General features: G+C 40.7%; 1 pseudogene; it reads left to right on the top strand.

The window, feature by feature from the left end:
• Window positions 1-9,820: 9,820 nt before the first annotated feature.
• LOC109698842 (cytochrome c oxidase subunit 7C, mitochondrial pseudogene) lies at window positions 9,821-14,237 on the top strand (annotated as a pseudogene).
• Window positions 14,238-16,130: the final 1,893 nt, after the last annotated feature.

The following is a 16,130-nucleotide window of genomic DNA, read 5'->3' on the forward strand; positions in this document are numbered from 1 at the left end:
CAGGCTGGAGGTTTTTGTAAATACGATACAATATTGTATCTTCCAAAAATCTTGTCCCGATACACAGACCTAAGAGTATCCATTTCCCAGTCTTCAATGTATTTTATTTCTTTTACTGCAGCAAGGAAGTACAATCCCAGGAACTGCAGCCAGATGTTCAGTTTTGTGTTTTACAAATTATATGACCTGGCTGAATTATTTGGCCCCTGTTTGAGCATTTATAAGATGGGCATAGTGAAAAGACTTCCTTAAAGAGCTGTGAAGATGAAATTAAACAATGTTATGGCTGGTACATATGGGGAAGTGTTCAATAAATACAAGCTTTCATCCATGTGGACAGAAAAGCAAGAAGCTAGCAAAAGCTGGATGGATGGAATGCATGTACACGGGGCCTCTGTTCCATATCTACTCCCAGGTCGACGTAATTTCTCCACTTAGGCTCAGCCCAGAGATGTGTAGGCTGAAGCCTGAACCCTTTGTTTGCAGAATGCTCCACTTAGAGTCAGGTCTTTTCACAAGGAAGAAAAGGCTTTCTGGGTCTTTTTTTCACTTCTTGCAGTCTCTGGATTGGGAGCAAAAGAATCTTGTTCCAAAATGAAGAACTGAGTGGGCACAAATTACACAATTTTCCTGGGTCAGGTTGGAATTTTAATGTATTTGGTCAGAGACCATTGAAAGGCTTACAGAACTAAGAGTTGAGTTCAACTTTGTAAATTCATGTAGAACCAAGTTTTAAGCATCAGAGTACAAATACAGGCAATATTTCAAAGTTAATTTTCATTAAAACAGACAAACTAAAAAAGGGTAATCTTTATAATTTTGATTTTAACTTCAGTTTTGAGTTTTGGGGTAGTCTGAAAAAAAAAAAAGAGAGCGAGAGAGAGAGAGAGAATAATAACCCCCACTTAATGTAAGGAACTCGACTTCATACTGACTGCTCTCCAGTAAGTAAAAAGCTAAACCTTGACCAGCTTCTGATGTGGCTCCAATTACAAAGGGCAGGATATGAGGTATTGCAGAAGCTTTGTTTTAAACTCAAGGATTCCACAGATGGAGGTTTAGGGCCAGAGAAGCTACTGGTATTTAAGGAGGCTATGGAGTTATAAGCATGCATGATTGTCAGAAGGCCTGCATTCTGACCTCCTTCAGCACCTAACTACTCTGCTTTTCCTCCTGTGAAACCTGCTTAGCATCCCAACTCTCTCTTTTGCTCCCCAGAGGCAGGAACTGTGTGCTTTCTCCTAATGCCCTTACTAATAAGAGGAGTTCAATATATTTTCATGGAATGAATGAATTTAGTTGTTATTCTTCCAAAAGTATCTACAGGCAGGCACAATGGTGCCTGTCTGTAGTCCCAGCTACTCAGGAGGCCGAGGCAGGAGAATCACTTAAGCACTCAAGTTTGAGACCAACCTGGGCAACATAGCGTGACCTTTCTGCAGGGGCAAGGGGAGTATCTACAATCCTGACCTGTTTCATCACAGATATGTTTGCCCGTTTTTCATCTATATGGATGACATCATACGACATTTAAAGCTAGTGGAAGTGTCCTGCCTTGCAGGGATGCAGTACAACTCTAGAATCAAACACAGGAACCTCAGCTGCCTTACTTCTCCCACTACCTAACCTTCAACAAATGACTTCAACTTAAAAAGAAAAATGCTCTGTTAAACATGGGAGCTCACAGTTGTAATCCCAGCTATTCAGCAGAAGGCAGGAGGATCCTGAGTTCAAGGCTACCCTGGGCAAAGTTACGGAGGAGATATTATGTCAAAAACAAAAACAATAATAGCAACAACAGAAAAATAAAAACAAAAAGGCTGAGCATGGCAGCGCACATACCAACAAGTTTGGGGCCCTGGGTTCAGTATGGCAATAAATAAATGATAAGCTATTTTTATTTCTATTTTCATCTAAATGGCATGTGAGCTTCCTACTTCATTCAGAACTCAATATATACTTACGAGCTCAAGTCTCCACAGTAGTTATTGTGCCTTACCTAAATTTATCCCCTAGGATGTAATATATTTTACAAATGGTTTTACAATACAATCCCTTAGCTTGAACTAACCTCTGATAGTAAACAGAAACCGAAATCCTGAAATGTACAGTGTATCACTTTTTTAAGTTTAAATTTGGAAAAATAATTCGGGGTAACAGATATGAAAGACACTGGTGTTATACACAGAGACTTTCTTTTTTTTTTTCCCTCAGTCTTGAGAGTAATGGGTTATGGTCTTGGGTCATGGAAAGGTTTGCTTTATTTCTGCAGCAGATGCAGAAATATATAGCAGATGCTATAATAAAGTTTAGATAATTATAAAAATATTCTGGTAAAATGGAATAAAACCCATATGATAAGTTTGATGCACAGAATATATTAAATGCTCTTTGTAAGGTATCTGACCCATAGAAAGGAGCTAAAAAGGTTTTTCTTTCTTTTTTTCCCTAGAAAATTTCTATTCTACCTTCCAGACCCCATAAGTGTTTTCTGAAGGAGGCCTTTAACTCCCTGGCACCTAAGGGTTGATCGCTTGGGTCTCTTTGTTCTGTCTTTGTATTTATTTTATTAAATACTATGGCATTTAACATGTTTTACTGAACTGCTTGTTGGCATTATAAGGCCTGGGAACTTGAGGTAAGGAACTGTGTGGTTTCTCTTAGTGCCCTTACTAGCAAGAGGAGTTCAATAAATTTCTGTGGAATAAATAAATTCAGCTATCCTGACGGTCTTTTAGAAGTATGTACTATTAGATACTAGAGTCAGCTTCCAGACTTTTCAAAGAAGGAATTTGTAAATTTCTTACTTGAGTTTGGTTAGATGTATGTTACAAGGAACTGTGGCTTTTGAAAAACAATGCAATACTTAACACATATGGTGTGTACACTCATGTTTATAGACCTTTTCCACTGGAATGGAAGAAAAGGAAGTGGAAAACCCAACAAACACAGTGAGTTTGCAGCTTTGCACAGATGGAAAACACTGGGGGAACAGAGGTAGAGCAGGGAGTGGGCAAACACTGAGACTGAATGACCAGGCAATCAGGGGGATTTGTTGCTTGTTTTATCTTTTGTCAGTCTTTTGAGAGGAGATGTGAGAATCCCTGGGTTATGGCGGAGTCTTATAGGATGATCAAAAGTATGTAGGTGGGTATATATTTTCATCTTTAAGAAATATCCAAAAGTGTGTAAGTAGACATAAAATCTTAGTAAGCCACTAGAAGTTCTTCAATGCAACTGTTTTTCAATGAGTGAGATTTCCGTGAATTAAGCATGGATCTGTCCCAGTGATCAAATGCAATGTTAATTCCATCCTCAAATAGACACCATCCTCTACTTCCAGCAATTCACATTTATAGCCCCCTGCCAATTACACTGGCACATCTCTAGTCCTAAAGGCAGTCAGAGTGGGCAGACATTAGCCAGGGTGTCTTTCCTGACTTGCTCCCATACCCAGAGCGTGTCCTTACATCCTGGTTAACCTGACATTAATTATTAATTGGTTCCTTACACACTCAAATGTATCCCAGACGAAGGAAATAAATTATATGGTCACTTTTTGGGTTTCTCACACTCAAGCTCCTCCCTGGGCTCCTCCCCAAGCCCCAGGGTTTATTAAGCCTCATAACCCTTTCCCCCAGGTTTTGCCCCAGGAGTTCAACACTTAGGTCCTTGAAGTCTTAGTTGAACACAGTAGTAAAGCTGAAGAGCACAAAGAAGGTGAAACTTAGCTGCAGATAACAAAGAGAGAAGGAGAAAAATGAGGAGCAAGACTGTGGTTTAAGCAAGAGTTTCTTATGAATTACAACAAAATGAATTTACTTGTGGAGTTACTAAACCAGCTCTGAAGACAGTTTCCTGAGAAATGTGTTCATAGCACAGTGACTCTGAAAGACACTACTCCCTGGAGTTAAAAGTTCTGGAAGGTTCGTAGGAAGAAAACTCAGGCATTGCTTTAAGGCCATGCATTCAAGGCTTGTGTGATCACAGATCCAACTGCCAAAGAGAAAACGCAGTTACTCTGAATGCAACTCCATCACAGGGTGGTACTCAGGAGCCTGTAAATGACTCGGGCCTCAGTGGTTTGGGATTCAGGATTAAATTTAGGCCTTCTGAAGTTACGTTTCAGTTTTAAAATAATTCCAAAAAGATGTGCACTATAACATAGTGCAGAAAAAAAGATGTTACACAAGTAAATCCTGCTTCCATGTTTGCTTTAGGAAAATCAGAATATACAAAAAACAAAAAGAAAAAGAGTTCACGAGTTTCAGCCTCAAAAATAATTACTATTATAATTGATATGTAACTTTCCAGAGTGTTTCTGTATGTAGTAGAGATATATTTAAAGACAGGATCTTAGTCTATTGGAAATGCAGTGGCCAAATACTCAAGGCTGGATAATCCATAAAGAAAAGAGGTTTCTTTCCATTAGTTCTGAAGACTGGAAAGCCCAAAATCAAGGCACCAGCCGATTGCTATCTGGCAGGACTGCTGTCCTCCATGATGACACCTTGTTGCTACATCCTGCAGAGAGGAGGAATGCTGTTTGTTCACATGGTGGAAGGGATGGGAGGGCAAAAGGGGTGAACTCCCTCTGTCAGGCCCTTCTTCTACAAGGGCCCCTAATCCCATTCATGAAGGCTGAATCCCATAACTCAAAGACATCCTCAAGGCCACACCTCTTAAAAACTCAGTTGCATTGGGGTTTAAATTTCAACATAAATTTTGGGGATGGGAGGACAAAAACATTTAAGTAGTAGCAGGCAGATATGCCTTATGCAAAAAACAAAATACAAAGGAAGATATTAACATCAATGAAATAGCTGAAGAAAATAGAGAAACATAGTCCAGAATGAACTAGAAGGCCCAGGAATCCTCTAAAAATCCTCAGCAAATATCCACATTTCATCTCATGGGTGTCTCAGTAGCAATTTGCTTTTGCCCGACAGGTTTTTTCCTTATCTTCTACCTCCTTAGTTGTGTTTCTCTACCTTCCACCACCTGGCCATTGGACCTCTGGGAACACAGGATCTATTTTGGAACTGAGTATAACAAGCTAGACCTTCAGGTCCTCTCCAAAATACAACTCCTGGTCTCCACCCAGCTTATTCACCAAATCCAAAGTGAGAGGTAGAGCAGATACCCTGGCTAAACAAATCCCTACTCAGATCCCACAACCCCACTTAATATGAGAGTGAAATGAGAACATGACTGTACAGTATCTGTTATTTATTCTGCCAGAGAGGCCAGACCTCAGAATCCTGCTGCCCAGGCCTCTTCTTTGTTTTATTTCTTGAATTTCTCTATTTTTATTTTTTTAAAAAAGGGTTTTTTGGCCAAACCAGTGATTGATCTCAGAGCCTCTTGCCTGCAAGGCAGGTACTCTACTGCTTGAGCCATGCTTCGGTATTTCTTATTGTACACATTAATGAAATTTACTGTGATATCTCCATATATGCATGCATTCTTCTACCTTCACATCCCCCTCAGCCCTCTCCCAGTCCCTGCAAATCCTTCTTCTACTTTCAGGACAACTTTTAAATTTCTTTTTTTATTTTGCACATGTAAGAGAGAATGTTATATTTGTCTTTTCATTTCTGGCTTATTTAACTTAACATGATGTAAATGACGTGTGGCTGAATAATACTATGTATATGTACACACACACACACACACACACTCACACCCCACATTTTCTTTATCCATTCACCTGTCAACCGGCACCTAGGCTGATTCCAAAGCTTGGCTGTTGTGAGTACAGCTGCAAAAACACGGGCATGGAGGGGTGTCTTTTTGTATGCTGACATCATTTCCTTTGTATAGTTACCCACACCCAGGAATGGTATAGCTGGATCATATGTAACTCCTTCCTTCCTCCCTCCCTCCCTCCCTTCTTTCTTTCCTTCTTTACTTCCTTCTTCCTTTTCTTTCTTTCCTTCTCTCTCTACTCCCTCCTTCCTTCCTTCCTTCCCTCTCTCCCTCTTTCTTTCTTTCTTCTCTCTCTCTCCCCTTCCTCTTTCCTCCTTCCTTCCCTCCCTTCTTCCTTCCGTCCTTCCCTCTCTCCCTCTTTCTTTCTTTCTTTCTTCTTTCCTTCTCTCTCTCTCTCTCTCTCTTGCTCTCTCTCCTCCCTCTTTCCCTCCTTCCTTCCCTCCCTCCTTCCTTCCTTCCCTCCTTCCTTCCTACGTAGTGCTGGGGATTGAACCCAGGGCTTTGTGCATGCTAGGCAAGTGCTTTTTGAGTTATCATACATTAATAATATGAAGAGATTCATTGTGATAATTCCACACATGCATTTTTTGTTTTTGAGGAAGCTGCATGCCATGCTCCACAGTGGCTATACCAATTTATATTCCTACCAACAGTTCCTTTTTCTCCACATCCTCACTAGTATTTGCTATTTTTTGTTTTTTTGATAATAGTCATCGTGACTGGGTGAGATATCATCTCATTGTAGCTTCGATTTGCATTTCCCTGGTGGCTATTTATCATCGCCCTCTTCTTCCTCCTCCTCCTCCTTCTTCTTTCCTCTTCTTCTTGGCAGTACTGAGGTTTGAACTCAGGACCTCACGCTTGCTTAAGCACTTGAACCACTCCACCAGCCCTGTCTTTCTTCTTTTCAGAAATATTTATTCAGATTATTGGCCCATTTTTAAACTGAATTATTTGTTTTTTCATTGGTAAGTTTTCTGAGTTCTTCATATATTCTGGATCTAACCCTCTGTCAGATGAGTAGCTGGCAAATACTTCCTTCCGTTCTGTGGGCTGTCTCTTCACTCTGATGACTGCTGAGCAGAGCTTTTTCTTTTGATGTGATCACACATGTTTATTTTTGCTTTTGTCTCCTGTGCTTTTGGAATCCCATCTAGAAAATCACTGCTTGTCCCAATATCTTAAAGTTCTTCCCTTATGTCTGCCTCTGATAGTTTCAGAGTCAGATCTTGCATTTAAGGTCTTTGATGCATATTGAGTTGGGTGTTGCATCCATTGAGAGATAGGAGTCGAGTTTCAGTCTTCTGCCTGCTCATGCCTGTAATCCTGGCTACTCAGAAGGCAGAGATCAGGAGGATCGCCATTTGAAGACAACCACTGGCAAATAGGTCACAACCCCATCCCTAAAAAGGGCTGGTAGAGTGGCTCAAGGTGTAGGCCCTGAGTTCAAAAACTCCAGTACCAAAAAAAAAGGTTTCACTCTTCTGCATGTGGTTGCCTACCTTCCCCAGCAGCATTTGTTAGAAGCTGTCCTTTCTCCACTGAATGCTCCTGGTGCCTTTCTGGAGAAGTGGCACGTAGCTGTGTGGAATTGTGGATTCTCTGTTCTGCGCCTCTGGTCATATGTACCACGTTCCCATGATGCTTTTGTTCCTGGTGCTCTGAAGTCTGTCTTTAAATCAGGTATTGTGATGCCTCCTGCTTTGCTCTAGAGTGCTTTGGTTACTGAGGGTCTTTGGCACTCCCAAATGAATTGCAGGATTGCTTTTTGTTTGTTTCATTATGTTTTGTGGAACTTCGGAATTTAACCCAAGACCTTGTTCATAGACCAGCTGGCCATGTGCCCAGCCCTAGTGCTGTTTTTTCTAGATCTGTGAAGGATGTCATTGCTATTTTGATGGGATCGCATTGAATCTATAGGTCACTTTGGATAGTGTGGACATTTTAACAATATTAATTCTCTCTGGATTATTTTTTTTTTCTTCCCCCTCTACAGTACTGGGATTTGAACTCTGACTTCCTGCTTGCGAGGCAGGTGCTCTACAGCTTGAGCCATGCCTCTAGCTCTTTTTACTCTGGTTATTCTGGGGATAGGTTCTCACTTTTTGCAGGAGCTGGCCTGGACTGCAGTGGTCCTATTTTATGCTTCCTACTGTAACTGGGATTAACAGATGCATGACACCACATCCAGCTTTTCTTCTGTTGAGATGTGGTCTCACGAATACTTTTACCTGGGCTGACGTGAAAACGTGATTCTCTAGATCTCAGCCTCCCATGTAGCTTGGATGTCAGGTGTGAACCACTGTGCCTAACTATTGGTTGAGATGGGGTCTTGCAAACTTTTTGCCCAGGGTAACCTGTACTACAATCCTCCTTATTTCAGCCTCCCAAGTAGCTAGGATTACAGGTGTGAACCATAGCACCGGGCTTAGAGTGAACCTCTTATATCTATATTGATATTTTGTTTGCTTGCTGTTATCAGTTACTGAGACATATGTTTCATGATGTCCCACTATGGTTTTGTATTTCTCTACTTCTTTAGCTTTTATTAAATTTTGTCATGGTTGAAGCTATATTATAAGGACTTACAAATTTGTGACTTATATCTTCCTAGTGGGGTAATATTTTATCATTATGAAGTGTTTCCACCATCTTTTTTTAACCGATATGCAAAAACATAAAAGTTGTATGTATTAATCTGGTACCGTGCAGTGTCCAGGCCATGTGTACATTGTGCAATGTTTAAATCAGGTTGAACATGGTTAGCTTCTCAAACATGTATCCTGCATACATCATTTCTTTGTGGTAGAAACTTCTGAACTCCTTCGAGGCTTTTGAAATGCAAGTATACTATGCACTAGCACTCAGAGCTTCTTGTCTTACCTAACCATAACTTGGTATCCGCTGAGCAACCTCCTGCCTCACTTGAAACCAGCTCCGTTTTCTCTATGTTTAGTAGAGCATTTTATCATCAGGTAGGGTTTCTGATCTTAGAATAATTACATTAAGATTCTTTTGGCTATTGTGCAAGTATATCTTTTTCTATTCATTTACTTGAAATCTCACTATATTTATATTTCTATATTTATAGTTCTTGAAATCAAGATAAAAGTAGTTTTAAGTTCAGTATTAAACTTTTTCATTTTTGTTTTATAATTACCTTATTTATATGGGCTTCATGTTTTACATAGATCTCCAAAAAACTTTTTTTTCTTGTATTTTCTTTGATACAGCTTTTTTTTTTATTGTGCTAGGTGGGGGTACATTGTGGTGTTTACAGAGGTCCTTACAATAGATCAAATATATCATACTTGAATTCACCCCCTCCACAATTCTCCTTTATTGTTTGTTTGCTTGAGACAGGTCCTCATCGTGTAGCCAAGGCTGGGCTCCTGCCTCAGCCTCCCAAGTGCTGGCATTAACAGACACACAACACCACACCTAGCCAATCTTTGCCTTTTCCTGCTTTTCTCTTATTGTCTTTTTTTTTTTTTTCAGTACTGGGAATCGAACCCAGGGCCTTACACTTGCTAGGTAGGAGCTCTCCCACTTGAGCCACACCCCCATCTTCACCTCTTAATTGGAATATTTATTCCATTTATACTCAACATAGTCACTGGCAAATTTGGGTTACTACTATTTTGTTCTTTTCGAAATTGTTCTATGTTCCATTTTCTCTTTTTTTTTTTTATCATTTTGCCTTATTTTAATTAATTCATTTTCTTTTTATCATTCTGTTTTCCCTCTATTAGCTTGTCAGTTTTACATTCTTTTGCCATTCTTTTAATGTTACCCAAGAGCTTATAACATGCATTCTGAATTTGTGAAAATGCCTCTAATCTAAATTAGGACTTTTATCACCTCTTGAACAATGCAAGGACCCCAAACCATTTCATTATAGCTACCACCCACAGAGTCCTTCTAATTCTTCCCATAAGCAATTTTAATCCCCACAAGATACTGTCATTAGAATTACTGTATCATGATGTCAGTACTCATATGGAATTTTCCACAGAGGTACACTTTTCATTCTTCTTATTTTTTTTACTTGCATTGATGTCCTTTCACCTAGAATCTTTTCTTCTGCCTGAACAACTCCCATTAGTTGGGCATGGCAGTCATGCCTGCAATCCCAGCATTCAGGAGGCTGATGAGAGAGGAGGAGCACGAGTTCAAGGTCAGCCTGGGTTACATAGTAAGGCCCTGCCTCAAACAAAACAAAACAAAGTACACACAAGACTTGCCTTAGTATTTCCTTTAAAGTAGGCCCACTGCATATTAATTCTCTCCATTTTTGCTTGTTTGAATGTCTTTATACTAACTTCATTTCATAGTGGATTTTCACTGGATATCAAATTTCAGGTTGGAAGTTATTCTTCTCAGTGCTTTGTTTGCCCCAGTCTTGTTTTTTGAGACAGGGTCTTGCTGCATAGCACAGGCTGGTCTCAGACTTGTGATAATCTTTTCTCTACCTTGCAAGTGCTGGGATTGCAGATGTACACCACCACACCTGGACAGTCTCTGCAGTGCTTTTTATTTTTTTTTAGAAGAACTGGGGTTTGATCTTGGGACCTTGTGCTTGCTAGGCAGGCACTCTACCACTTGAGCCATGCACTGCACACCACAATCCCTTTTGCTTTACTTATTTTTCAGATAGACTCTTGCTCTTTTTTGTTCAAGGCCAGGTGCAGACAGTGTTCCTCCTAACTCTGCCTCCCATATAGCTGGGATTATAGGCACATACCACCATGCCTGGCTGATTAACTGAGATGGGTTCTGGCTAACTTTGCCCAGTCTGGTCTTGAACTGTGGTCCTTCTAATCTCTGGTGGTGTGGCTGAAGTGGTAGAACATCTGCCTAGCAAGCACAAGGCCCAATACAACTACTGCCAAGAAAAAAATCAAATATCTAACATGAAGTATAATGAGAGTTATATAAATTGTCTATACAGAAAATATTAAACAACGTGTTCTGGAAAACCCATCTCAGCCAATAAAAAGTTGGCTGTGGTGCATGTGTCTGTCATCCCAGCTATGGTGGGTCAAGGCTGACCAGGCGTAAAGTGAGACCCTCATCTCCAAAATAACCAGAGCAAAAAGGGCTGGAGGTATGGCTCAATGGTAGAATGTCTGTTTAGCAAGTGTGAGGCCATAAGTTCAAACCGCAGGACCACCAAAAGGAAGGAAGGGAGTGGGGGAAGGGAGGAAGGAAGGAAGGAACAAAGGAAGGAAGAAGATATATAAAAAAAAAAAAACCCAAGAATATGCCATTTTTAAGGATAATGAGTCAGTGTTGTAAGGATGTGAATTTTTCCCAACTTGATTTATATATTCAATGTCATTCCTTTCCCCATTCTAACAGCTTCGTTTTGTGGAACCATCAATTCATTCTAAAATACACATGAAGTGATACAGGCAACAAAAATAGCCCACTGAGTGTTAAAGAAGAAGAACAGTGTTCAAGGATGTAAACTGGAGTTATTGCAAAGCTACAGTGATTAAAACAGAGTGGTGCGGGCACAGAACAGTATCTTCAACACACCACACGCAAAGGCACACTTGATTTACACAAAGGTGGCACTCTCAAAGAGCATGACAAAGATAGTCTTTCCAATGGACATTACTGGGTCATTTAGATAACCACATGAGGAAAAATATTTTTGATCCTGCCTACACACAGATAAATTCCAGGGGGGTTGTAGAGCTAAATGTTGTAATATTACAACAATATCTAGAAGTCGTCATAGTACAATATCTGCATAGCCTTAGGTAGCCAAAAACAAGATACAAAAGTCACCAACCACACAGAGAAAGATTCACAAACCTGACGTGATTAAAATGTGTCATTAAGAGTATGAGAAGGGCCAGGTGTGGTGGCTCACGCCTGTAATCCTAGCTACTCATGAGGCACAGATCAGGAGGATCTTGGTTCAAAGCCAGCCCTGGACAAATAGTTCATGAGCCCCTATCTTGAAAATACTCAAAACAAAACAGGACTGGTGGAGTGGCTCAAGTGGTAGAGCACCGGCCTAGCAAGTGTGAGGCCCTGAGCTCAAATCCCAGCACGACCAAAAAAAAAGTGTGAGATGTAGTTAAGGAGTAGTAGACACTTGTCATATGTATAAGTGACAAGAGAGTCCATTAGCAGATATGTTTAACTGCCACAAACTGCTGAGAAAAGATAAAAACAATACCCTCTGAAAAAGAGGATACTGAAATGTCCAATAAATCTACAAAAAGTTTCTATACTAAAAAATAAGATTCTGTTACACACTCATAAGAATGGCCAAGCTTTAAAAGACTACAATATCAATGGATGTGAGCAGCTAGACCTCTCACACTGCTTTGGAAGGAGCAGCAGATAGGACAGTCACTCTGCAAGAATTCAAAGCCTCAGGACTGTCTGTCTGTCTGTGTGTATTGGAGTTTGAACTCTGTATGCGAGGCGGGTGCTCTATCACTTGAGTCATGCCCGCAGCCCCATAGGGTTTCATGTCTATGTTCTGACTGACCTGCACTGTAACTCTCTTCTCTAGGCCTCCTGCAAAGCTTGGGTGGCTGGTATACCCCCCATTTCTTTCTTTTTTTTTTAACAGTACTGGGGCTTGAACTCAGGGCCTAGCTTTTATTGGTTGAGATGGGGGGGTTTCAAGAATTTTTGCCCTGGCTGGCCTTGAACCTTGACCTTCCTCATCTCTACCTTCCAAGTAGCCAGGATTATAGGCTTGAGTTACTGTGCCCAGCTGTGCCTGGCTTATTGATTGAGATGGGTCTTGCTAACTTTTTCCTGGGACTGGGAAACCATGATCCTCCCAATTTCTGCCTCTGCATAGCTGGGATGACAGGTATAAGCCACCATACCCAGCCCCGTACACCCTCAATTTTCTACTCTAAATCCTCCTAAAAGCCAATGGATCTACAATAATCAAGGTAATATGGTAGCATAAGAACAGTCATAAAGATCAATAGACTAGAATTGGAGGGCAGAAAAAAATCCATACATTGATGGTCAATTGTTTTTTACAACATGCCAAGACCATTCAATGAAGAAAGAACAGTTTCTTAACAAATAGTGCTGTGACAACTAGATAGCCACACAAATCAATGTGCCCCAAAGAATGAACCTGGATCTGTAGTTCTTGCCATACACAAAAATTAACTTAAAATGTATCAAAAACCTAAATGTAAAAGCTAAGCATATAAAACTCCAAAAAGAAAACGGGTGAAGCCAGGCACTCTGTGGCTCACACATGTAATCCTAGCTACTCAGCAGGCAGAGATTAAGAGGATTGAAGTTTCAGGTCAACCAGGGCAAAAAGTTTTCAAGACCCCATCTCAACCGATAGCCGGGTGAGGTGGTATGTGCCTGTCATCCCAGCTATGGTGGGAAGCTTATAATAGGAGAATTGAGGTCAGGCTGGCTTGGGCAAAAAGCAAGACCCATCTCCAAAATAACCAGAGCAAAAAGGGCTAGAAGGGTGGCTCAAGTAGTAGAGCACCTGCCTTAAAGTATAAAGCCCTGAGTTCAAATTCAAGTATCAAAACAAACTAATAAATAAAAACAAAACAGGTGAAAACTTCTGTGGGCTGGGCAGCAATTTCTTAGATATGCCCCAAAACACAGACAACAAAAGAAAAAAGTAGATAAAACTGAATTTCATCAAAATTTAAAAACTTTGTGTATCAGAGAACACTGCCTAGAAAGCAAAAAAACAAAAAACAAAAAATCTCACAAAAACCTTCCATAGATCAGCAGAAAAGATTTGCAAATCATGTATTTGTTAAGGGATTAATATCAGAATATATAAAGAACTCTTACAACTCAACAAAAACAAACCCAAAGAAATCAAAACAACCCAATTTAAGATTGATTCAACTAAACATTTCTCTAAACAAAAACCACAATGGCCAAAAACACATGAAAAGATGATTACATCCCTACTAATAATTATGAAAATGCAAACCGAAACCACAGTGAAATATTAGCACATATTCAGTAGAATGGCTATTATAGAAAAAAAAAAATAGAGGTGGGCACTGGTGGCTCACACCTGTAATCTTACCTACTTGGGAGGCTGAGATCAGGAGGATGAAGATTCAAGGCCAGCCTGGGCAAAAATAGTTCAGGAGACCCCCATCTTCAAAATAACCAGAGCAAAGGGACTGGAGGTGTGCTCAAGTGGTAGAGTGCCTGCTTTGAAAAAAAAAAGAAAAATAGAGCCCTTTCGATCTTTGCCCTTGAGGGAGCAAGGTCATGAGGCAAGGAGGACTGGGCATAGTGTGGCCTTTTCTTCTGCCTGTTGTCTCTGTGCCTTTTGCCAGGCTCCCAGTAGTGCCATATCGGGGCAGAATATCCAAAGGTTCACCACCTCTGTGGTCAGTGGGAGCCACTGTGAGGAGGGCGCTGGGAAGGATATTCCATTTTCAGTGGCAAAACAAGTGGCCGTTACTGGTATGATGACCTTGTCCTTTGGATCTGGATTTGCTGCACTTTGCTTTATAGTAAGACACCAGCTGCTTAAGAAATAAGGGTGTCTGGGGCTGGCAGAGTGGCTCAAGTGGTAAAGCACCTGCCTCGCAAATGAGAGGCCCTGAATTCAAATCCTGGTACTGCCAAAAAAAAAAAAAAGTGTGTTGCAACACACTTTTAACAGATTTGAACAATGTTTCAAGAGGGGCAGTCTCTGGAAAATGGATCAAACTCTTGAATTCACAGCATACTAGATAGGTTAGTTCATAAACTCATGGCATAAAAAACAGAATAACAGCTGTAAGGATGAGGAGAAATGGGAATTTTGCTTTACTAATGGGTATGTAAAACCATGCTGTCATTGTAGCAAATCGGTGGCAGGATCTCAGAAAGTTAAACAGACCAAGCAATTCCACTTCTAGGTGTATGCCTGAAAAAACTGAAAGCAAGGGTCCAAACAGAAACCTCCCAATGTCCATCATGGATGCATGGATGCATCATGGATGCATAGGCAAATTGTGGAATACATACATTGTGGAATATTTTTCAGCTTTGAAAGGGAATGAGTTTCTGCCATGTGCTGCAATGTGGATGAGCTGTGAAGACATTGTACAAAGTGAAATGAGCCAGACACCCAACGCCCACCTTGTATGGCTCCACTTAGATGAGGTACCTGGAAAAGTCAAGTGCATAGAGAAGACAGGAGAATAAAGATAGAATAGGGAGAGGTGGAAGGGAGAAAGGTAGCTATTGGGTAATTGGCCCAGAGTTTCTGTTTGGAATGATGAAAAAAACTGGAATTTTTAAAATAAATTCTTTATTAGGATATATTTATTATACGAGGGGATTCATAGTGACAATTCCGTTTACGCTTACATGGTACATTATTTACATCACCCCCATTGTCTCTCCCCCTCAACCCCCTCCCCTGCCCCACTTAAAGCAATTGCAGGAGGTTTCTTAGTTCTGTTTCATACATGATACCATGTATCTTAATCTCCTTCCTTCACCCTCCCCCCACCACATTCACTGTATCTATTTTACAGTCCTGTTTTTTCTGTTTGTTTGTTTTTGCTTTCAGTGCTGGGATTTGAACTCAGGGCCTTCACCTGGAGCCACTCCTCCAGCCCCCCCCAAAAAGGATTTTTTGAGATAAGATCTCAAAAACTAGTTGCCTGGGTTGGCTTTGAACCCCAATCCTCCTGATCTCTGCCTCCGGAGTAGCTAGGATTATAGGTGTGAGCCGCTGGTGCCTGGGCACTGTCCTGTTTTTTGTTACTGATATTTAAATTGATGTTCAACGGGGTGTCTCAATGTCTGCCCACTGTGGGTGTTCTTTCCTTTGGTCCATTCACATTGCTCTCCCCTATCCCTTTACCTCCCCCCCTCCCCTGCCGTTTTTCAACAGCTTTCAATACACATCCTTATATCCTCTACCTTCACATCTTAGGATATGCGGTTTTACTGGCATTATATCATTCTCTTTTCCTTTCCCATTTTCCCCAAGTTAAAATTTGGAAACTGATGGTGGTGATGGGGCCCAGCAGTGTGAACATGTTGAATACCACTAAATTGTACACTTAAAATGGTAAATCATTATGTCTATTTTACCTCAAGAAAAATAAATTTAAAAAATTAAATTTTAAAATTTAAATCATTGAATCATTGGCTGGAGGCATGGCTCAAGTGGTAGAGCAGCTGCCTAGCAAACACAAAAGGCCCTGAGTTCAAACTCTAGTACCAAAAGAAAAAAATGGCGCATCTTATGTTACATGAACTATATCTCATCAAAAATTTTTCAAACCCCTGCGTATCATAGTGAATGGCAGGGGACTGCCATGGCGGCCAACCTGATCACGCAGCGGTCCCGATTGCAGACGGTTTGCTCTATGTGCCATGTTCACCAGAACACATCGATGTGGCATGAAGGTGGGAAGACAGGGAATGCCTTG

This window comes from Castor canadensis, chromosome 19 (genome assembly GCF_047511655.1).
Source record: "Castor canadensis chromosome 19, mCasCan1.hap1v2, whole genome shotgun sequence".
In the NCBI taxonomy this organism is placed as follows: Eukaryota; Metazoa; Chordata; class Mammalia; order Rodentia; family Castoridae; genus Castor; species Castor canadensis.